This window comes from Panulirus ornatus, chromosome 44 (genome assembly GCF_036320965.1).
Source record: "Panulirus ornatus isolate Po-2019 chromosome 44, ASM3632096v1, whole genome shotgun sequence".
Lineage (NCBI taxonomy): Eukaryota > Metazoa > Arthropoda > Malacostraca > Decapoda > Palinuridae > Panulirus > Panulirus ornatus.
This window is the reverse complement of record NC_092267.1, coordinates 2,977,946-3,003,066: the sequence shown is the minus strand read 5'-3', so window position 1 is coordinate 3,003,066 and position 25,121 is coordinate 2,977,946. Positions and strand designations below refer to the sequence as shown.

The window sequence follows — 25,121 nt, the reverse complement described above, 5'->3', positions numbered from 1 at the left end:
AGCGGCTATGATGATGCCATCTTCTTCCCTCGTACAGCTAAAGCTATGGAGTTCTCTTCCTTCGCTCTCTTTTCCACTTCAAACAACCTTTCTTCCCTCACGAGTCGGTCTACAAACGACTTGCGAAGCCCTGACTAATTTCTTTCATTTTTTTTTTTTGTATCCAGCGAGATAACCTTGACCGGGGCGTGTTGTTAGTTCGTGCCATGTCGGCCACCTTATACAAATGGAACAGAAGTCCAAGACCAGAATAAGTGGCAGCGTCTGTACTGCTGTCCTTCTCTAGGGTAGGTTTAGCCAAAGGAGGTTTCCAAGAAGAACGATCTCTCTTGATTCATAAACAGCATCAGAACAGACAAGCGAGCACAGACCTCAAGTTCAGGAGCATACGCATTCAAAATACAAATATGTTTGCCATCTTATCCTCATAGCTATTCTTGTAGAAAGTTACATAGAGACACAGATCCTTAATAATAGTAGAAGAGGACAGCAAAGCAAAGAAGCATCGGCGATGAGAGGATGATAGTTACCGAAGATGAAAGGAAAGAGAACAATATAGTGTTGTTTAGTCAACGGGAAAGTAAGCTGAAGTCTTGACAGAATGGAAAGCCGAAGAGAAGGTAAAATGACAGAAGCTGTTGGAGATGTTTTTGACCTAGAGACCCGTCAGTGGGTCAGCAGTAGAGGTGATCCCGCTTCTTTTGAGTGAGACAAAAGGCTAAATGCGAGCCTAGGGAAGGACAGTGTTTCCTAAGGCCGATATATCCTGTGTGCCTGAATGGCCTCAGAACTGGATGGATAGAACGAAGGAGTGGAAGAAGAGGTAGTATATATATATATATATATATATATATATATATATATATATATATATATATATATATATATATATATACGAACAAAGTGTATAGGAGCGCGCACCTTCATATACCTCCGCGTTGTACAGTTAGGTTCGGTAAAATGCTATCTGTTGTGCGCCTGTTGGGAAATGACCGGTGTAGACCCCGTTGTTCACCAATGTGAGACGAAGGATATTCGAGTGTATAGTATTCGAATAGTTATTTCCTATTAGCCAGGCCCATACCTTAGCGGTAGCATTCCTGCAGTAATGTACGCAAGTAATGTAAAAAAGAATTATGGCAGATTACTTCCCTCAGCACAAGTCAATAGCCAGAGTATAAATTTAGAATCTTTCAGACTCTCCCATCGCTGTATACTATGGGCCACCTGGGGGTCGGACCTGTATGGGTTCAAATCCCACACCCTATTCAGACGTTCATCCTTGACACGAGGCTGGTCGATAAATGAGTACCTGCCATCGGCTGAGGTGTGTGTGTGTGTGTGTGTGTGTGTGTGTGTTTGTGTGTGTGTGTGTGCGCGCATACATACATGGGAGTAGAGACATGGCCGGGGGGGGGGGGTTGCTATTATATGTGTGGCGGGGTGGCAACGGGGATGGATGAAGGCAGCAAGTATGAAGATGTATACGTGTGTATATATGTATGTCTATGTATGTATGGGTATTTATACGTTGAAATGCATAGGTATGTATATGTGCGTGTGTGGGCATTTATATATATACATGTGTATGTGGGTCGGTTGAGCCATTCTTTCGTTTGTTTCCTTGCGCCACCTCGCTAACATGGGAGACAGCGACTGAGTATATTAAATGAATAGATAGATAAATAGATTGATATATATATATATATATATATATATATATATATATATATATATATATATATATATATATATATATATATATTTGGTCGAGGTGGTGTGCAAAGTGAGAGGGTTAGGGAAAATGATTTGGTAAACAGAGAAGAGGTAGTGAAAGCTTTGCGGAAGATGAAAGCCGGCAAGGCAGCGGGTTTGGATGGTATTGCAGTGGAATTTATTAAAAAAGGGGGTGACTGTATTGTTGACTGGTTGGTAAGGTTATTTAATGCATGTATGACTCATGGTGAGGTGCCTGAGGATTGGCGGAATGCGTGCATAGTGCCATTGTACAAAGGCAAAGGGGATAAGAGTGAGTGCTCAAATTACAGAGGTATAAGTTTGTTGAGTATTCCTGGTAAATTATATGGGAGGGTATTGATTGAGAGGGTGAAGGCATGTACAGAGCATCAGATTGGGGAAGAGCAGTGTGGTTTCAGAAGTGGTAGAGGATGTGTGGATCAGGTGTTTGCTTTGAAGAATGTATGTGAGAAATACTTAGAAAAGCAAATGGATTTGTATGTGGCATTTATGGATCTGGAGAAGGCATATGATAGAGTTGATAGAGATGCTCTGTGGAAGGTATTAAGAATGTATGGTGTGGGAGGAAAGTTGTTAGAAGCAGTGAAAAGTTTTTATCGAGGATGTAAGGCATGTGTACGTGTAGGAAGAGAGGAAAGTGATTGGTTCTCAGTGAATGTAGGTTTGCGGCAGGGGTGTGTGATGTCTCCATGGTTGTTTAATTTGTTTATGGATGGGGTTGTTAGGGAGGTAAATGCAAGAGTTTTGGAAAGAGGGGCAAGTATGAAGTCTGTTGGGGATGAGAGAGCTTGGGAAGTGAGTCAGTTGTTGTTCGCTGATGATACAGCGCTGGTGGCTGATTCATGTGAGAAACTGCAGAAGCTGGTGACTGAGTTTGGAAAAGTGTGTGGAAGAAGAAAGTTAAGAGTAAATGTGAATAAGAGCAAGGTTATTAGGTACAGTAGGGTTGAGGGTCAAGTCAATTGGGAGGTGAGTTTGAATGGAGAAAAACTGGAGGAAGTGAAGTGTTTTAGATATCTGGGAGTGGATCTGTCAGCGGATGGAACCATGGAAGCGGAAGTGGATCATAGGGTGGGGGAGGGGGCGAAAATCCTGGGGGCCTTGAAGAATGTGTGGAAGTCGAGAACATTATCTCGGAAAGCAAAAATGGGTATGTTTGAAGGAATAGTGGTTCCAACAATGTTGTATGGTTGCGAGGCGTGGGCTATGGATAGAGTTGTGCGCAGGAGGATGGATGTGCTGGAAATGAGATGTTTGAGGACAATGTGTGGTGTGAGGTGGTTTGATCGAGTGAGTAACGTAAGGGTAAGAGAGATGTGTGGAAATAGAAAGAGCGTGGTTGAGAGAGCAGAAGAGGGTGTTTTGAAGTGGTTTGGGCACATGGAGAGGATGAGTGAGGAAAGATTGACCAAGAGGATATATGTGTCGGAGGTGGAGGGAACAAGGAGAAGAGGGAGACCAAATTGGAGGTGGAAAGATGGAGTGAAAAAGATTTTGTGTGATCGGGGCCTGAACATGCAGGAGGGTGAAAGGAGGGCAAGGAATAGAGTGAATTGGAGCGATGTGGTATACCGGGGTTGACGTGCTGTCAGTGGATTGAAGCAGGGCATGTGAAGCGTCTGGGGTAAACCATGGAAAGCTGTGTAGGTATGTATATTTGCGTGTGTGGACGTATGTATATACATGTGTATGGGGGGGGGGGGGGGTTGGGCCATTTCTTTCGTCTGTTTCCTTGCGCTACCTCGCAAACGCGGGAGACAGCGACAAAGTATAATAAAAAAAATATAAATAATATTTTTTTTTTTTTTTTTTTATACTTTGTCGCTGTCTCCCGCTTTTGCGAGGTAGCGCAAGGAAACAGACGAAAGAAATGGCCCAACCCCCCCCCATACACATGTACATACACACGTCCACACACGCAAATATACATACCTACACAGCTTTCCTTGGTTTACCCCGGACGCTTCACATGCCTTGATTCAATCCACTGACAGCACGTCAACCCCTGTATACCACATCGCTCCAATTCCCTCTATTCCTTGCCCTCCTTTCACCCTCCTGCATGTTCAGGCCCCGATCACACAAAATCCTTTTCACTCCATCTTTCCACCTCCAATTTGGTCTCCCTCTTCTCCTTGTTCCCTCCACCTCCGACACATATATCCTCTTGGTCAATCTTTCCTCACTCATCCTCTCCATGTGCCCAAACCACTTCAAAACACCCTCTTCTGCTCTCTCAACCAAGCTCTTTTTATTTCCACATATCTCTCTTAATAATATATATATATATATATATATATATATATATATATATATATATATATATATATATATATATAAATAATATATATATATATAATATATATATATATATATATATATATATATATATATATATATATATATATATATATATATATATAGTCGTCTGTGGGAATGAGCAACAGAAGTTGGTTCACGTCTGTCTGTCTCGGATCCGTCTCATTTGGTCTCAAATAGATGATCAGATTTCCCGTTCCATTTGTGACCTGTATATCCCTTTTCCACATGACGTAGCTTAAGAATGTCGATGTTCAGTGATTGCTGAAGATGCTGCCTGAACTGGAGGTGTTGAATGTCCTATCCAATACGTTGACAATTGATTTTCGAGAACCTTTATTCTGTCTGGCGATAAGAGTCGATATTGTATCAGATCTGCGGTGTGGTTTAGGGCATGTGTACCACACTGGCATTCAGAGATTTTGCCAATCAGACACTCGAGTTTCTGGTCTTCCATTTCTCGTGGTATTTCTAACTTCCACTGACTGTATGTGAGGCACGATCCCACCGCCCGAGACTCTGGCGAAATGTATACCTGAACCTGTTTAGGATTTTAGGGGTTTATCATCCGATGTATGTGTCTGTACACATCAAGAACCCTTGGGACATCCCATAGGTTCTTTGATCTTAAATCGACCCGACTACGGTTCATTCGTGCCCCACTGAGTTGTCCCCAGCTGATGTATATTGACATACAGATTGCAGGATGATAGAGATGTCATTCCTCATTTCATATGATCGTCTTATGTTGTCAACGCCTTGCGAACTACCCTGGCGAAGCGCCATTGCTCTGTGCGTACGATCCTGGCAAATACGACAACAGATTATTACAGTACTTTTTGGCAGAAGAAAACGCAACTGAGAGGCGAATCTGCGAAAGGTAATTATGAGAATATTGAGAATATATTATCCCTGGGGATAGGGGAGAAAGAATACTTGCCACGTATTCCCTGCGTGTCGTAGAAGGCGACTAAAAGGGAAGGGAGCGGGGGGCTGGAAATCCTCCCCTCTTTTTTTTTTTTTTCCCTAAGAAGGAACAGAGAAGGGGGCCAGATAAGGATATTCCCTCAAAGGCCCAGTCCTCTGTTCTTAACGCTACCTCGCTAACGCGGGAAATGGCGAATAGTATGAAAGAAAAAAGATATATATATATATATATATATATATATATATGTTTATTAATATAGCTTTAATGAGGTGGCCATGAATAGGGCTTTCAGTTAACATAAGAAATGAAAAATCTGGCTCAAGTCTCTCCTTAAGAGTCCTTCAGCCTGATAAACTGCTTCTTCAACCAACGATTAACTGATCATCTTTAAAGAGAAGTTTTGCATCGCCTTCTGGCTCGTCCACAATTCTCTTTTCAGTCTCTGATTCTCCTTGATTACTGTTCTCATTTTTGTTGTTGTTGTTGGCTGAGACAGCACGGGCAACTGAGGCCCTAATGAAGGCCATCCTATTAAAGTTATATATATATATATATATATATATATATATATATATATATATATATATATATATATATATATATATATATATATATATCCCTGGGGATAGGGAATCAAGAATACTTCCCACGTATTCCCTGCGTGTCGTAGAAGGCGATTAAAAGGGGAGGGAGCGGGGGGCTGGAAATCCTCCCCTCTCCGTTTTTTTTTTTAATTTTCCAAAAGAAGGAACAGAGAAGGAGGCCAGGTGAGGATATTCCAAAAAAGGCCCAGTCCTCTGTTCTTAACGCTACCTCGCTAACGCGGGAAATGGCGAATAGTTTAAAAGAAAGAAAAGAAATATATATATATATATATATATATATATATATATATATATATATATATATATATATATAGAGAGAGAGAGAGAGAGAGAGAGAGAGAGAGAGAGAGAGAAGAGGTAGTGAAAGCTTTGCGGAAGATGAAAGCCGGCAAGGCAGCAGGTTTGGATGGTACTGCAGTGGAATTTATTAAAAAAGGGGGTGACTGTATTGTTGACTGGTTGGTAAGGTTATTTAATGTATGTATGACTCATGGTTCTCAGTGAATGTAGGTTTGCGGCAGGGGTGTGTGATGTCTTCATGGTTGTTTAATTTGTTTATGGATGGGGTTGTTAGGGAGGTAAATGCAAGAGTCTTGGAAAGAGGGGCAAGTATGAAGTCTGTTGGGGATGAGAGAGCTTGGGAAGTGAGTCAGTTGTTGTTCGCTGATGATACAGCGCTGGTGGCGGATTCATGTGAGAAACTGCAGAAGCTGGTGACGGAGTTTGGTAAAGTGTGTGGAAGAAGAAAGTTAAGAGTAAATGTGAATAAGAGCAAGGTTATTAGGTACAGTAGGGTTGAGGGTCAAGTCAATTGGGAGGTGAGTTTGAATGGAGAGGGACTGGAGGAAGTGAAGTGTTTTAGATATCTGGGAGTGGATCTGTCAGCGGATGGAACCATGGAAGCGGAAGTGGATCATAGGGTGGGGGAGGGGGCGAAAATTTTTGGAGCCTTGAAAAATGTGTGGAAGTCGAGAACATTATCCCGGAAAGCAAAAATGGGTATGTTTGAAGGAATAGTAGTTCCAACAATGTTGTATGGTTGCGAGGCGTGGGCTATGGATAGAGTTGTGCGCAGGAGGATGGATGTGCTAGAAATGAGATGTTTGAGGACAATGTGTGGTGTGAGGTGGTTTGATCGAGTAAGTAACGTAAGGGTAAGAGAGATGTGTGGAAATAAAAAGAGCGTGGTTGAGAGAGCAGAAGAGGGTGTTTTGAAATGGTTTGGGCACATGGAGAGAATGAGTGAGGAAAGATTGACCAAGAGGATATATGTGTCGGAGGTGGAGGGAACGAGGAGAAGAGGGAGACCAAATTGGAGGTGGAAAGATGGAGTGAAAAGGATTTTGTGTGATCGGGGCCTGAACATGCAGGAGGGTGAAAGGAGGGCAAGGAATAGAGTGAATTGGAGCGATGTGGTATACAGGGGTTGACGTGCTGTCAGTGGATTGAATCAAGGCATGTGAAGCGTCCGGGGTAAACCATGGAAAGCTGTGTAGGTATGTATATTTGCGTGTGTGGACGTGTGTATATACATGTGTATGGGGGTGGGTTGGGCCATTTCTTTCGTCTGTTTCCTTGCGCTACCTCGCAAACGCGGGAGACAGCGACAAAGTATAAAAAAAAAAAAAAAAAAAAAATGACTCATGGTGAGGTGCCTGAGGATTGGCGGAATGCGTGCATAGTGCCATTGTACAAAGGCAAAGGGGATAAGAGTGAGTGCTCAAATTACAGAGGTATAAGTTTGTTGAGTATTCCTGGTAAATTATATGGGAGGGTATTGATTGAGAGGGTGAAGGCATGTACAGAGCATCAGATTGGGGAAGAGCAGTGTGGTTTCAGAAGTGGTAGAGGATGTGTGGATCAGGTGTTTGCTTTGAAGAATGTGTGTGAGAAATACTTAGAAAAGCAAATGGATTTGTATGTGGCATTTATGGATCTGGAGAAGGCATATGATAGAGTTGATAGAGATGCTCTGTGGAAGGTATTAAGAATATATGGTGTGGGAGGCAAGTTGTTAGAAGCAGTGAAAAGTTTTTATCGAGGATGTAAGGCATGTGTACGTGTAGGAAGAGAGGAAAGTGATTGGTTCTCAGTGAATGTAGGTTTGCGGCAGGGGTGTGTGATGTCTTCATGGTTGTTTAATTTGTTTATGGATGGGGTTGTTAGGGAGGTAAATGCAAGAGTTTTGGAAAGAGGGGCAAGTATGAAGTCTGTTGGGGATGAGAGAGCTTGGGAAGTGAGTCAGTTGTTGTTCGCTGATGATACAGCGCTGGTGGCTGATTCATGTGAGAAACTGCAGAAGCTGGTGACTGAGTTTGGAAAAGTGTGTGGAAGAAGAAAGTTAAGAGTAAATGTGAATAAGAGCAAGGTTATTAGGTACAGTAGGGTTGAGGGTCAAGTCAATTGGGAGGTGAGTTTGAATGGAGAGGGACTGGAGGAAGTGAAGTGTTTTAGATATCTGGGAGTGGATCTGGCAGCGGATGGAACCATGGAAGCGGAAGTGGATCATAGGGTGGGGGAGGGGGCGAAAATTCTGGGGGCCTTGAAGAATGTGTGGAAGTCGAGAACATTATCTCGGAAAGCAAAAATGGCTATGTTTGAAGGAATAGTGGTTCCAACAATGTTGTATGGTTGCGAGGCGTGGGCTATGGATAGAGTTGTGCGCAGGAGGATGGATGTGCTGGAAATGAGATGTTTGAGGACAATGTGTGGTGTGAGATGGTTTGATCGAGTGAGTAACGTAAGGGTAAGAGAGATGTGTGGAAATAAAAAGAGCGTGGTTGAGAGAGCAGAAGAGGGTGTTTTGAAGTGGTTTGGGCACATGGAGAGAATGAGTGAGGAAAGATTGACCAAGAGGATATATGTGTCGGAGGTGGAGGGAACGAGGAGAAGAGGGAGACCAAGTTGGAGGTGGAAAGATGGAGTGAAAAAGATTTTGTGTGATCGGGGCCTGAACATGCAGGAGGGTGAAAGGAGGGCAAGGAATAGAGTGAATTGGAGCGATGTGGTATACCGGGGTTGACGTGCTGTCAGTGGATTGAATCAAGGCATGTGAGGCGTCTGGGGTAAACCATGGAAAGCTGTGTAGGTATGTATATTTGCGTGTGTGGACGTATGTATATACATGTGTATGAGGGGGGGGGTTGGGCCATTTCTTTCGTCTGTTTCCTTGCGCTACCTCGCAAACGCGGGAGACAGCGACAAAGTATAATAAAAAAAATAATATATATATATATATATATATATATATATATATATATATATATATATATATATATATATATATATATATATATATATATATATATATATATATATATATATATCTTTCTTTCTTTCATACTATTCGCCATTTCCCGCGTCAGCGGGGTAGCGTTAAGAACAGAGGACTGGGCCTCTGAGGAAACATCCTCATCCAGCCCCCTTCTCTGTTCCTTCCTTTGAAAAAAAAAAAAAAAAAAAAGAGAGGGGAGGATTTCCAGCCCCCCGCTCCCTTCCCTTTTAGTCGCCTTCTACGACACGCAGGGAATACGTGGGAAGTATTCTTTCTCCCCTATCCCCAGGGAATATATATATATATATATATATATATATATATATATATATATATATATATATATATATATATGAACTTGTAGACCACGAAGGAAAATCAAAGCAGGAAAATTTTTTTAAGCACTTTCGTGTATATCAACACATTTTCAGAAGCAGATAGTAAAAGGTCGCAGATGGAGGAAAATATACAGAGACCCTACACACTTTACCAACCAGCCACCAGGGGTGGATGAACAGCTAGTTGACTGTGGACTGACTGCCGCAACCAGAATTCGAACCTATGCACTCGATTCTTGGCGGTCTATGAATGCGCCATGGCCAGAAACGCTAACCTCTACAATATCATCAATATTTCCTTCAAGTTTTATATCTGTAGGTTTCTAACCCTTCCGCCACTGTCCTTTTTCGATATTTCCACTCCATTTGCATCCAATGGTACCCATGTTTTGACTCCTTTTATTGCAGATATTACAAAGCCTTGTGTAGCATTGGTTTATACTTGTATAGACTCGATGGGCTTTACGTAAATGAAACGATCCCTCCCTCACATCTTTGCCCCATCTCATCCCTCTCATGCATTCTCTTGCACCACATAGAATACAGGTACAAATTTAGAAAAAGGAATTCGAACAGTATCAGACCCCTGGGTCGCAACGAAGCTGTAGGGTGGGTGATAGTGGAAGAGAACACAAACTCATGGATTAGTGTAGCAGGGGTAGAGAGACATTCAGATTTCTCAAAGAGGAAGACCTGTACACTTATCGTATAGCTAAGGGAGTTGCAGATAATAACACTCGTGGATTTGAAGGAAACAGTTTTTCTCAAGCCTAAGCTTAAACGTCGGTACGATGCCACTTTTTAACTATTGCAGTTGGTAAATCATTCCATGTCAACAGTTCTGTCGCAGAAAGAGTGCGTGACCTCATTAGTACAAGCGAAATCAGACGAATCTATCCTTAAGCAGCTCGTTAGGTCGAGATTATCGAAGTCATTAACGGTTATGAGTACCTGTTGAGTACCTTAAGATCTCCTCTTAACCTTCTCTTTTCTAAGCTGTATTAACTTTGATTCGTTGTGTCGACTTTTTGAAGATTTGTTTCTCTGGCCGGGAGTCATCTTTGTATCCTCTCCATACTGTCTACGTCTTTCATCAAGTAGGGTGACCAGATCTGAGCATAGTATTTAAGACGGTAACGCACTAGTGAGTTGTAAGATAAACTATTGAGCTAAAAAAGAATCACGCTCTACAGGATGTTGAGCTATAAAGAATCAAGCTCTATAGGATGTTGAACTATAGAGAATCAAGCTTTACAGGATGTTGATCTATAAAGAATCAAACTCTACAGGATATCATTTTTTTTTTTCAGTTCGTGGGTCATATCTCGTATGTTCTCTTCTCATGGTGTGATGTTTAGAGACTAGGTCCATCAGAAATGGGTTATCACACACACACACACACACACACACACAAACCGATTCTCGTATGCTCTAAGGCGATCTTATGTGGGATATTCTCCCATAGATATTCTCGTAATTCATGTCCTCTTGATTCTCTGACTCAATAAGAATAAGATTTCCCCTTTGTATTTCCCTCAACCAGATATCCCTTATTACCTGTACTTCATTGCTCTGCCATCTTCAACAAGGCACATCTCGCTGCTTCATTCACCATCCTGATTCTTCCTACACTGCTATCACTTTACATCTGCTTTAGTCACTGCATGTCCTTGTAGGATTGTACACTGAAACGACCACTAGATCCTTCCTTCCCACAGCAGTATTTACCCATCCTTTTTTTTTTTTTTTTTTTTATACTTTGTCGCTGTCTCCCGCGTTTGCGAGGTAGCGCAAGGAAACAGACGAAAGAAATGGCCCAACCCCCCCCATACACATGTACATACACACGTCCACACACGGAAATATACATACCTACACAGCTTTCCATGGTTTCCCCCGGACGCTTCACATGCCTTGATTCAATCCACTGACAGCACGTCAACCCCTGTATACCACATCGCTCCAATTCACTCTATTCCTTGCCCTCCTTTCACCCTCCTGCATGTTCAGGCCCCGATCACACAAAATCCTTTTCACTCCATCTTTCCACCTCCAATTTGGTCTCCCTCTTCTCCTCGTTCCCTCCACCTCCGACACATATATCCTCTTGGTCAATCTTTCTTCACTCATTCTCTCCATGTGCCCAAACCATTTCAAAACACCCTCTTCTGCTCTCTCAACCACGCTCTTTTTATTTCCACACATCTCTCTTACCCTTACGTTACTTACTCGATCAAACCACCTCACACCACACATTGTCCTCAAACATCTCATTTCCAGCACATCCATCCTCCTGCGCACAACTCTATCCATAGCCCACGCCTCGCAACCATACAACATTGTTGGAACTACTATTCCTTCAAACATACCCATTTTTGCTTTCCGGGATAATGTTCTCGACTTCCACACATTTTTCAAGGCTCCCAAAATTTTCGCCCCCTCCCCCACCCTATGATCCACTTCCGCTTCCATGGTTCCATCCGCTGACAGATCCACTCCCAGATATCTAAAACACTTCACTTCCTCCAGTTTTTCACCATTCAAACTCACCTCCCAATTGACTTGACCCTCAACCCTACTGTACCTAATAACCTTGCTCTTATTCACATTTACTCTTAACTTTCTTCTTCCACACACTTTACCAAACTCCGTCACCAGCTTCTGCAGTTTCTCACATGAATCCGCCACCAGCGCTGTATCATCAGCGAACAACAACTGACTCACCTCCCAAGCTCTCTCATCCCCAACAGACTTCATACTTGCCCCTCTTTCCAAGACTCTTGCATTTACCTCCCTAACAACCTCATCCAGGGGTGTGTGATGTCTCCATGGTTGTTTAATTTGTTTATGGATGAGGTTGTTACCCATCCTATACTGTTATAAATGTACCAACCATTGATATATCAGGGAATTCAATGGTAAATGGGCCAATTTCCATCCCTCTTCTTTTCTTCTGTTTGCTTCCATTTGTTCGAGTGCCTCTCTGGATAGATGAAACTGAGCTCAAGCTCCGTGTGTTTTATTTTCTCTATCGCACACCCATGATTGAATGTCTTAGATAGACATCCTCTAACCGTTTTCTTCAGTGTGAAGGGGGGGTAATGAACAAACAGTACAAGATCATGAAAAATGAACGATTTCGTTATAAACTACTCATGCTCTATTAATAGAACTTCAGTCTGTCAACAAAGTGAATTAAACGATTCTCGACTTTAAGACTAATTATAAGATAACTTGGCTGCCCATCAGATCACAGGATTCAATCAGACTGACAACAACTTGAAGTGATCGTTAACTTAAGCACCAAGTCGAGACCACACTGGCTTATGTACGATCATAAATTACGGTACTTTCCCAGTCGGATGCGATGGATTTCAAAACTGAACACCATCTTTCCTTATCTCTCGATTGGGTTGGTAAACGTGGGAGAGCGACGTTTTTGCGTTATGACAGATGACAGGAAGAGTGTTACTAGTGGCTCCACAAATCCCCACACGAGGAAATCAAAGCTACCATTGTGAAGCCAGATACGAGAGTTTTGTTATCACAATTTTTCGCCCGGGTTGTCATATCGTTCGACACCGAAGGTGGGGGGTAAAGGTAATTTATGGTCTGACTGTACATACTCAACGCTATGGCCTCAGTTACGATGTAGTATAGATTTTTACACCGATCGTAGTACGTCCTGTGTTCTATACGAAGCTCCCATGAATTCACACACTCCTCACTTGTACCCTAATCTGCTCACGGGGAGAGAGACACGCTTTCTCCACTCACCTCCCTCTCCATGGGACTAAGTCATCACACAGCAGCTGTGGCTGACCTAAAAAAAAAATATCTTCCCATCGCTGCACGATAGTTTTCTTCTGTAATTTACAATACATGATTTTCGTGGGGTCACCAAACGAGGTGATTTCAGCTCACGCAGGCGCCTATAGTAATAACCCATACTTACATTCATGATATAGTTCTGATAAAAACAAATATGAGGCAAAGAACTCACAAAGAGATGATAACTCACAATTATACGAGGGTGTTGTAACAACCTTCACCGTTCGTACACGTCATTGGATCAACTGTTCTGCAACATATCTTTAAGACAACGACGAATACACGAAAGATGACGAATACTTCCTTCCCTGAGCATCTGAAGGATGCATTCACGACATAAGTCATCCAGCTTACTCTTCATTCAACCACCAGTCACTTAACCACGTCATTACCCCCACCGCACCCGCGACCAATCACCTTCCTGCTTTTTAACCCATTAAACAGTTGTGTTAGGGACTAACGAAACTGCCAACTCTGCAGTTTGAAATCCTTCTCCACCCCACCCCAACCCCCCCTCTCCAACCTAACCCCCCCCCCCCCCCCATCTAACTCTTTAAATGATTCATTATTGGAAAAGCTAAAAAAAAGAAAATATATGATTAATGTTATGATTAGCATGTTGATTACAGTGAAAGAAAGAAATTTTTGTTATCCTTATTTTAGTACAATGGCGCATGTTTACTGACACATGAAAGTTGGACAGAATAGTTACATCACAACACTTTACAATGGACAGAATAGTTACATCATAACACACCACAATGGACAGAATAGATATAACACACCGCAATGGACAGAATAGTTACCTCACAACACTTTACAATGGACAGAATAGTTACATCATAACACACCACAATGGACAGAATAGATATAACACACCGCAATGGACAGAATAGTTACCTCACAACACTTTACAATGGACAGAATAGTTACATCATAACGCACCACAATGGACAGAATAGATATAACACACCGCAATGGACAGAATAGTTACCTCACAACACTTTACAATGGACAGAATAGTTACATCATAACACCCCACAATGGACAGAATAGTTACATCATAACACACCACAATGGACAGAATAGTTACATCATAACACCCCACAATGGACAGAATAGTTACATCATAACACACCACAATGGACAGAATAGATATAACACACCGCAATGGACAGAATAGTTACCTCACAACACTTTACAATGGACAGAATAGTTACATCATAACACCCCACAATGGACAGAAGTTACATCATAACACCCCACAATGGACAGAATAGTTACATCATAACACACCACAGTGGACAGAATAGTTACATCATAACACACCACAATGGACAGAATAGTTACATCATAACACACCACAGTGGACAGAATAGTTACATCATAACACCCCACAATGGACAGAATAGTTACATCATAACACACCACAATGGACAGAATAGTTACATCATAACACACCACAATGGACAGAATAGTTACATCATAACACACCACATTGGACAGAATAGTTACATCATAACACACCACAATTCTGGGGTCGTATCCTCCGATACGGCCTTTGCCACCAGCTCGCCTGTGTTAGTATACAAAATGTTCAATACTGAGGCAAGCGACGCCGCGAGATCATCCCGGTCTTTCGGAGATAGAAGTGGAAATGTCTTATCTCCGTTTGTCCTCTTCTGATTCCTCTCTCTCTCTCTCTCTCTCTCTCTCTCTCTCTCTCTCTCTCTCTCTCTCTCTCTCTCTCTCTCTCTCTCTCTCAATTAAAGCCAGTCTTCTTGTTCAGATGGAGGTTCTCTCTCTTCTAGCTAAAAGACCATCATGGAATAACATCTGATAACCTCCTTCTGTACAATTTCCCTCATTTGCCTAGTGGTCCACATTTTTACTCTCTTCGCGTCTTCTTGGTATGGCTTCCTCCTCGTCTTTTGCCTTCCGTAAAAACTGTTCTTTCACCGCCGACCCAACTGTCCTGAATGATCCTTGGCCCCCCCTCTCTCCCTCTCGAGTCTTCTATTCATTACTTCCTCAGCTTCCTTGGCTGTCCTGTCTCCTGCTTGTGTGATTCAGAATTTCCAGACGTCTGCTGCTCCTCCTCCTCCTCCTCCTCCACCTACCTCTGCTCTGTGGTTTCCATGAGCTCCAGGAATCGTCTCCTATATCTCGCTCCCTTCGTCAAGTTCATTGTTTTTTGAATACTACGTGGAATGCTAACTGTCTCCCTTTTCTCCTTTGCCTTGGAGCGCCCCTACTTTATGTGTACCCATGTTAAAAGCATTTTCCAGTTTTCTTTTTCGTTTTCTTCGGCAGTCTTTGCACTGTCAGTCTCGTTCCATTTATGCAGCTCCTCCGTTGCTCCCCGGCATTCACCATGATGCTTAGCAGTTTCTTTAATCTCTTCACTGTATCCTCAAGGTGGCGGATTCTATATACGTCCTGGAACTGTAAACTGCAGTGCCCGTGAGATATGTTTTGTCCCATCGGTGACCCAGTGGTCTGCTGTCCGCCTGCTCTTTCGATAGCCTTGGTTCGACCCACAGGCGCGCACTGGTAAAAGAGTTTAGGATAATTTACATGTGAACTTGACATAATCTGATATTAGTATTAGGGTATCATACTACAGCCCTAAATAAAGTTGATTCCAGCCGTCTATATTACTTCTCTTGCTATTCGCATCTATGCTCACTTCATATTCCCACGAAAATTCTCTCCATCCAGACTTCCTGAACTTCCTTCCAGACCCTGATTCCAGACCATTCACCTTAATCCCACTCCCAAAATGCTTTCCATGATTAAGGAATATCTTTGTGACTCTTCTTTGTCTTTGTGCCACGACGTCCATTATGTGTTGGTGATGAAGATGGAGGTAGGATGATTATAAGTTCGACAACAGGTCGCTTATCATGATAACCAAGTCTGTTCTTTCTCCTCTGGCCAACAGTACCTTGCTAGCCTAAATCATGCAGCGATGATGGCCCTATCATGTTCCCTGAAGTGACTAAGGATAATGGTTTCTTTTTGCCTTAATTAAGGCTGAAAATCACTGAGAAATCACCTGGGTTTGGGACGAACGCTTGTGGTCTAGGTAGTTGCTGGGTTGGACTGAGCAGTTCTCCAGTCCCCCTAGCTACGTTCCACTCCTGACTGGATTTTACAATGTCCTGTAGAAAGAGCTTTGCGTACCACCAATATCATACCTTGTTTGTACACGTGTATTAACCGTGGATGATTCAAGTATGGTTAAGATTCCCACACGATGAACGAGGCTAATGGCTTACAATGTTAGAACTTAACTTAATCAGAAACGAATTTGCTCTTCATCCCTCGCAATATTCCATCTGTAGTACTTCCCATGATTGTCCCTTTGTATTTCTCCTCATTTTACCTGTAAAACAGTTGCTTGCGAAGAGCAATATCACGAATTAGGTCTTCACCAAATTATAGCAACTTCTGCCACTTCTGCCACCGCTGTGTGAATAATATTTGTCATCAGTATATGTAAGTCTTGGAGGGGGATTTATACTCATGTACATGTACCATGCCTTAACTCTTATGTGTATTTGTTTACTGTATACACACCTGTGCACAGACCAGCATATGCTAGGGTGTGTGTGTGTGTGTGTGTGTGTGTGTGTGTGTGTGTGTGTGTGATCTAATCATAGTTAACTAATTCTCTGGTAATACTGAGACTACGTCTCTTAAACGCTCATCTCTACCGTACAACTTTTTTTTTCATTTCCTGTATACTGTTTACACAGAAAGCCTCATCACTTAACTTGTTCCTTTCCTCCAAGTTTTCCCAGGATCCGCTTCTTTACATGGAAATGTCCCTTTTGTATTGAAGTTTACCATCAAGGGAAGGGTTTATCTTGCCGCTTCCTGAACCATTATGATCGTGATTTCGTTTCTTTAGCGAGTGAACTTCCTGTTCATTAAAACTTTTCCCCGGGATTGCGCATCAGCTGTAGCATTATTATACAATCCTTTTTTGTAATTCTACCTTTTTCTTTTCATTTTGTCTTATCTGGCATTGTTCGAAAGGTCTTATCCACCAATGTTTCCCTGGACACAAAGGTTTCATCTCATCTATCCATTGTGTCCTTTGATCCACCAACAGATCCTCTATCCTTACTAGAAAAGATGGGTTTATCTCTTTCGTCTGTTGTTCCCTTCCATGATGTCCTTCTGTTGAGATAATAGAATGTCGGGTTTGTGTGTATGGCGCTTGTGGTTCATGACGTGGCATGACCACAAGACATGTGAAGGTGAAGACTTAGGTCTCGTTTTCCCTCGCCGTCTTAAGATATCAGCGATTGGTAAGGAGCTGAATAAACACAACATAGATCTTTATGAATACGTATCCCATCAATAAGATCTTCCTTCCTTTCGTAGAAGAATAGAGAAATCGTTTTTAAAAGAATCATGAAACATACGTGTGATACTCCTTCATGGAATTACATTAATATGGAAATCCCTTTTTTTCCCTCAGCAAGCTGAATGATCAAAAAAGAAAATAAAAAAAGAAATATTTGAATTTAATGCTGAGCAATTAATTATACATGTTAGTCTAGTCTCTTATCACACCATCTATACCAAGGTATGAACATGCTATAGCAGCATTTTGTGAACAATACGTCTTCCTGATGTTCAGTACCTGCAACACCTTTCCCCCTCCCCCTCACAAAAAATACACGGTATGGAAAACTGGGGCTAGTGAAACAGGAAAAGGATTTCACATATGAATGGCGGAACTTAAGAATGAAACGTTCTGGCGATGTGTAAACGTATCCAGTGGAAGGAGACCAGGTGGTGGCTGGTATGAATGCTGCTGGGATGAAGACTGTCCACTGGTGCTGGTGTAGCTACTGGCAGGGGGACTGTCCACTGGTGCTGGTGTAGCTACTGGCAGGGGGGACTGTCCACTGGTGCTGGTGTAGCTACTGGCAAGGGGGGACTGTCCACTGGTGCTGGTGTAGCTACTGGCAAGTGGGACTGTCCACTGTTGGTGTAGCTACTGGCAGGGGGACTGTCCACAAGTGCTGGTGTAGCTACTGGCAGGGGGACTGTCCACAAGTGCTGGTGTAGCTACTGGCAGGGGGACTGTCCACTGGTGCTGGTGTAGCTACTGGCAGGGGGACTGTCCACTGGTGCTGGTGTAGCTACTGGCAGGGGGACTGTCCACTGGTGCTGGTGTAGCTACTGGCAGGGGGACTGTCCTCTGGTGCTGGTGTAGCTACTGGCAGGGGGACTGTCCACTGGTGCTGCTGTAGCTACTGGCAGGGGGGACTGTCCACTGGTGTTGGTGTAGCTACTGGCAGGGGGACTGTCCACTGGTGCTGGTGTAGCTACTGGCAGGGGGACTGTCCACTGGTGCTGGTGTAGCTACTGGCAGGGGGACTGTCCACTGGTGTAGCTACTGGCAGGGGGGACTGTCCACTGGTGCTGGTGTAGCTACTGGCAGGGGGACTGTCCACTGGTGCTGGTGTAGCTACTGGCAGGGGGACTGTCCACTGGTGCTGGTGTAGCTACTGGCAGGGGGACTGTCCACTGGTGCTGGTGTAGCTACTGGCAGGGGGGACTGTCCACTGGTGCTGGTGTAGCAATTGGCAGGGGGACTGTCCACTGGTGCTGGTGTAGCTACTGGCAGGGGGACTGTCCACTGGTGCTGGTGTAGCTACTGGCAGGGGGGACTGTCCACTGGTGCTGGTGTAGCAATTGGCAGGGGGACTGTCCACTGGTGCTGGTGTAGCTACTGGCAGGGAGACTGTCCACTGGTGCTGGTGTAGCTACTGGCAGGGGGACTGTCCACTGGTGCTGGTGTAGCTACTGGCAGGGGGACTGTCCACTGGTGCTGGTGTAGCTACTGGCAGGGGGACTGTCCACTGGTGCTGGTGTAGCTACTGGCAGGGGGACTGTCCACTGGTGCTGGTGTAGCTACTGGCAGGGGGACTGTCCACTGGTGCTGGTGTAGCTACTGGCAGGGGAGACTGTCTACTGGTGCTGGTGTTCAAGATGGACCTTGGCCACAACACGGGTTAGAATATACCAAACTTGAACTGGGTTATTTTTTTTTTTCGTGAAGGGAAAGTTGCGAGAAGCAGATGTTCCTGTCACATAAACTGGCATTCTTGTGTGAGATGTGTCATTCTTTTTATGTTAGCTGAGACGGCACGGGCAACTGAGGGCTAGGCCATCCTGTTAACCACACACACACACACACACACACACACACACACACACACACACAGACTGGCGTTACGTGATCTTAATTTGTAACCAGTAACGCGTGATGTCACAGTCTTATGAACAACACTTGCATCTGAAACAAACAAAGGGTACATCACTCGCACATGCGCTAACTGCTTCTACTTTTAACACTACTATTACTGTTATTTCTACTTCTACTATTACTACGATTATGATTACTTCTACTACTACCACTACCACAGCTACAGCTACTTATATTTCAGTTACCTCTGTTACTACTACCACTACCACTGCTACAGCTACTTATATTTCAGTTACCTCTGTTACTACTACCACTACCACTGCTACTAATTACTTCTATTAGCACTGCCTCTGCTACTGCTACTACTACAACTACTACAACTACTACTACTACTCCTACTGTTACTACTACTGTTACTATTACTGTTACTACGACTACCACTGCTACTGCTACTACTAATACTTCTGCTACTACTAATACTTCTACTGTTACTACTACTATTACTACTACTTTTACTACGACTACTACTGTTACTACTACTACTACTACTACTACTACTACTACTACTACTACTACTACTACTACTCCTACTACTTCTACTGTTACTACTACTATTACTACTACTCTTACTACGACCGCTACTGCTACTACTACTACTATTACTACTACTGCTACTAACACTACTACTACTACTATTGCTTCTACTGCTAGTACTACTATTCCTACTATCACTACTACTACTACTACTTGTAGTATTACAAGTACATGACATTGATACAACTTTATGCAATTTCTGTGGTCCTACTCCGCTATTATTGTCTCTGGAATTATATCTGAAATAATTGATAATATAAACTAATTATCGATAATCATATATGTAAAATGATAACAAAGTAGAAAGTGTTACATTTGATTATATTTTCCTTCTGTCTACCTGTGAAATACTTATTTCTGTCTACTTGTAAAATCCTTATTTCTGTCTACTTGTAAAACACTTATTTCTGTCTACTTGTAAGATACTTATTTCAGTCTACTTGTAAAACACTTATTTCTGTCCACTTGTAAAACACTTGTTTCTGTCTACCTGTAAGCACTTATTTCTGTCTACTTGTAAAACACTTTTTTCCGTCTACCTGTAAAACACTTCCTTTCCGTCTACCTGTAAAACACTCATTTTTGTCTACTCGTAAAACACTCATTTTTGTCTACTTGTAAAACACATATGGACTAACAACGTATCAAACTTTCCTTTAAGGCATCTTTTTAATAAAATATATTATCCCTTCTAAACACAACAAATGTATTCATTTGAAAACGGTTCAAGGAAAATATATATAGAAAAATGTCGAGCCTTGATATCCCATTTGTCACTATTTTGGCAGATAGTCAATGATAACTTCCTTTTTGTTTTTCTTCTGTATCAAATCATTGTAGAAAATTTCGTTATAATTATAGTCCCGCAGTCTTTCGTTATCTCCCCGCTGTACTACTGCAGTTCGTCGCAACACCACAGAAGATCGTTCCATTGCTGGTAATGTCTCCTCACGTTCAATATTTCTTCAGACTTTTTCCTCCTAAAACACCTTCAGCTGTCGTACACACCTGACGGGGTTGTGTAAACAGGTCTCTCCCTGAATTACAGTAGTTGTGGGAAGTATTTCCCTCCACGTCTGGGAAAACACACACACACACACAGTGGGTTTACTGATGGGTGAGTAGTGAAGCCAGCATTTCAGTGGCTGTTAAGTGTCCCTCCTTTGACCCAGTTCATCCACACAGGCCTACACTCTCTCCTTCTCGTAGGCAACACTTGACAACACTGAGTACAAGACTCGTTCTACGTTACTTTATATATTTTTTCCTGCGGTGAGTACAACGCGCGCTAGTCTTGCCCTATGGTCTCATCCCCTCACAAGTACTCGTTAAGTAAGTACATCTCACATATTCTGGTCTCGAGAGCAACCCATCTCTTACGAGTCTATCATTATCATCACTTACGAGTCTACCTTTATCATCACCCGGTCTATCTATCTCTTACTTCGCTATCCCTTAATCACATCTTTATCTTACGTATTCCTACATTATCTTTCCTGTATATTGTTATATTTCAGTGTATCCTCCTTCAACCATTCTCTGGTCTGTGAGTAATTTGAATCATAGCCTCATCTCTAATGATTTTCCTCTGCAGGATGAGTTTTGTGTCTCTAACTCACCTCATACCATCTTCACGATTTCTTTTGCCGATATCATTTCCTGCACCTTCTTTGCCGATATTTTCTTCTTTTCTTTTTTTTTTCTACCGATATTCTATTTCCTCTGTACTAGTCGTCTCACATCCCTCACCAGCATAACCCCATCTTTCTCTTCACAATATTCCATCTTTTATAACATCTAGTCATATAACCCAGTGACCAACGTAGGTGATGATAAAGATAGACTCTTAAGTGATGATAAAGATAGACTCTTAAGTGATGATAAAGATAGACTCTTAAGTGATGATAAAGACAGACCCGTAAGTGATGATAAAGGGAGACCCGTAAGAAATTACCATCAGCACAATCATCCATATTTCTTCAGACATTAACTAAATGATTGTTATCGATAGAATCATCTTTCCTCGCCCTAATGCATTCGCAGAGCTGCCCATAATTCTATCCACTACCGTATTATATATATAAGTTTAATCAGTCTTACCCCCTGTGCCATATCTTACATAAATGGGGAAATGATTGACTGATGAATATTGTAGCAGCGATGCACATGATATATTCAATGTGAAATACATTAGGATCTCTCCATGGTCATGCCTTCCTATATTAATTATTATTCCTGTATAAAGATGCTTTAAGCATTATACACAACAAATGTAAGTCTCCACTATTCTTCCTTCCTGTTTCATCCCATAATCAAATGAGTAACATATGTCATCAGTTAATTCCATACCAGGTACATTGGTGTTTCCCTGCAGCCACACCACACAGCCAGATGTCCAGTCCACTCCTCCCACCAGGCATACAACACAGGTGATTTGGGAGACCTGACGATTCTTAATTACCAATCTGACGATGGTGTTAGATAACTATTCTTTCAAATATGAAATTAGTGAACAGAATTTGTTGCAAGTTATGTAAAGAACTTGTTTTACACGATTTTAAAAGCAGTGGATGAACGGGACAAACAAATTAGATTGTGAATACTGACGGTATGCAAAGGTTTATATAGTTGTATGAGATTAGGAAATGTTCAAGAGATGGGAACTCATTAGTGCAAAGCTTATAGCCTGAACTATGCAAATAGGTAATTACAGGTTGTTAATTACATTATTAATTACTAATATTTTTCTCTGCAATCCTTTAGACTGCACTCGTTCTCATTCTGATATTTCACATCAAAGATTCTTTTTGAGACTACTTCTTTCATATTAGTTCTCTGTTTCCCGGATTAGGGAGGTAGCGCCGAGAATAGACATAGAAAAAGTTTTATTGCCGCACATCATTTCTCTAGCTGTCATGTGTACTCTACCAAAACCACGGCTCCCTATCCATACCCAGGCCCCACATATCTTTCCTTAGTTCCCCCGGCTGCTTCAGTTGCCATGGATCAGTCCATTGACAACACGTCGCCCCCTGTATACCACATCGCTCCACTTTTCACCCTTTTGCATGCTTATGCTCTGAGCACTTGAAACCTTTTTCTTTCCATCTTCAGTTTGGGCTCTTCCTTTCAGACACTTCAAAATTCGTTTTCTTTGATAGCAATACTATATTCCCTTGTATTTTGTGTCTCCTACGATAAAACATCTTTACTGTATTGTATTATAGGTTCCCCGTCTATAAGATTGCAGCTATGCTGGGCAGCACATGGAACTCTCACGTGACATCTATTTCCCATACGACAAACGTAGTACAACGTCCACTGATATAACGAATGCGTACAGAACCTTGATCATCATTTTCGGGGAGAAATATATCCTGTAGTGTTTTCTATAAGGAAAAGATAATCATCCACTCCACCCCAAACTACGCCTTATCATCCTTGTGACTCCTTCTCAAAGGCTGATATAACAAAACTGGAAACCACACTGAAGAGAGACTCACCTCAATCTTGAGCTATCTGAATACCTTCGGTATTATCTTACCTTAAAAATACTTGGCTCTAAGTTTGCAGCACCCCTAGACACCTTCCTCCCGTATCACTTCATAAGTACCTACAATCGTCAAGTAGATATAGAAGGCTTTTCCCTACTTTCCACTTAAATACCATGTACTGACGGATTCCCCCTCACCAACAAAACTCAACGTGGACAAAACACACACATAGTTTAATGATTTGATCTCAACGGAGAATACACCTATCTAAGACTACACTCTCTAGGTAAGTACGAATGATGCGATTCTCGTCTGCAATGCAAACATCGTCTTAAGGTACCTCATGTCTAGGACGCGGCTTCTGCAGGGTAGACACTGAACTCTTGCTCCTGTGAGTCCACGGGGAAAATGAGACACGATAAGTTCCTAAGTGCACTTTGGTGTAATAATCACATCATCAGACGAGACACAAGAGAGAAATATAAGTCATTTGATATACCAAATGGCGTCCTAGCTTCGTCTCTTCGATGTATATCAACTGACTTATATTTCTCTCTCGTGTCTCCCCTGATGATGTGATTATTACATGAAAGTGCACTTGGGAACTTATCGTGTTTCATTTTCTCCGTGGACTCATAGGAATATCTTGGTCATGCGCAAAATTGTGATCCTTTCCAATATATATATATATATATATATATATATATATATATATATATATATATATATATATATATATATATTTCTTTCGTCTGTTTCCTTGCGCTACCTCGCAAACGCGGGAGACAGCGACAAAGTATAAAAAAAAAAAAAAAAAAAATATATATATATATATATATATATATATATATATATATATATATATATTATATTGTATTATATATATATTTATTATCCTTTGTCGCTGGCTCCCGTGTTAGCGAGTTAGCACAAGGAAACAGACGAAAGAATGGCCCAAACCACCTACATACACATGTATATACATTCACGTCCACACACGCACATATACATACCTATACATTTCAACGTATACACAGATATATACATATATGCACATGTACATAATTCATACTTGCTGCCTTCATCCATTCCCGTCGCCACTCCGCCACACATGAGATGACAACCCCCTCACCCCGCACGCGCGCGAGGTAGCGCCAGGAAAAGTCAACAAAGGCCACATTCACGCATAGTCTCTAGCTGTCATGTATAATGCACCGAAACTACAGCTCCCTTTCCACATCCAGGCCCCACAAAACTTTCCATGGTTTACCCAAGACGCTTCACATGCCCTGGTTTAATCCATTGACAGCACGTCTACCTCGGTATACCACATCGTTCCAATTCACTCCGTTCCTTGCACGCCTTTCTCCCTCCTGCATGTTCAGGCCCCGATCACTGAAAATCTTTTTCACTCCATCTTTCCACCTCCAATTTGGTCTCCTACTTTTCCTCGTTCCCTCCACCTCTGACACATATATCGTCTTGGTCAATCTATCCTCACCAGTTCTGTGAGAGTGCTGTCGTTACCCAAGACCTTATTAAAGGCTCTTAAATGTGACTTTTCACTCATGATGTAACGTTACGCTGGGGAAGTCTGGTCTTCACCCAGATCTGATCACTTTAATTTCATTATACGTAACCTCATTGCAACCTTGTCTTCAAGGAAAAGCCATCACCATTATAGCCTTATCTTAAGTAAGTTACGTCTAAGGACGGTTATTTTGTTGACTATACTCTTCTTCACTGTA

General features: G+C 42.2%; 1 protein-coding gene across 2 annotated transcripts in view; it reads left to right on the top strand.

Moving 5' to 3' along the window:
• LOC139762671 (uncharacterized) overlaps positions 1 to 25,121 on the top strand; it is a 177,728-nt gene that overhangs the window by 110,207 nt on the left and 42,400 nt on the right. The window lies entirely within an intron of this gene.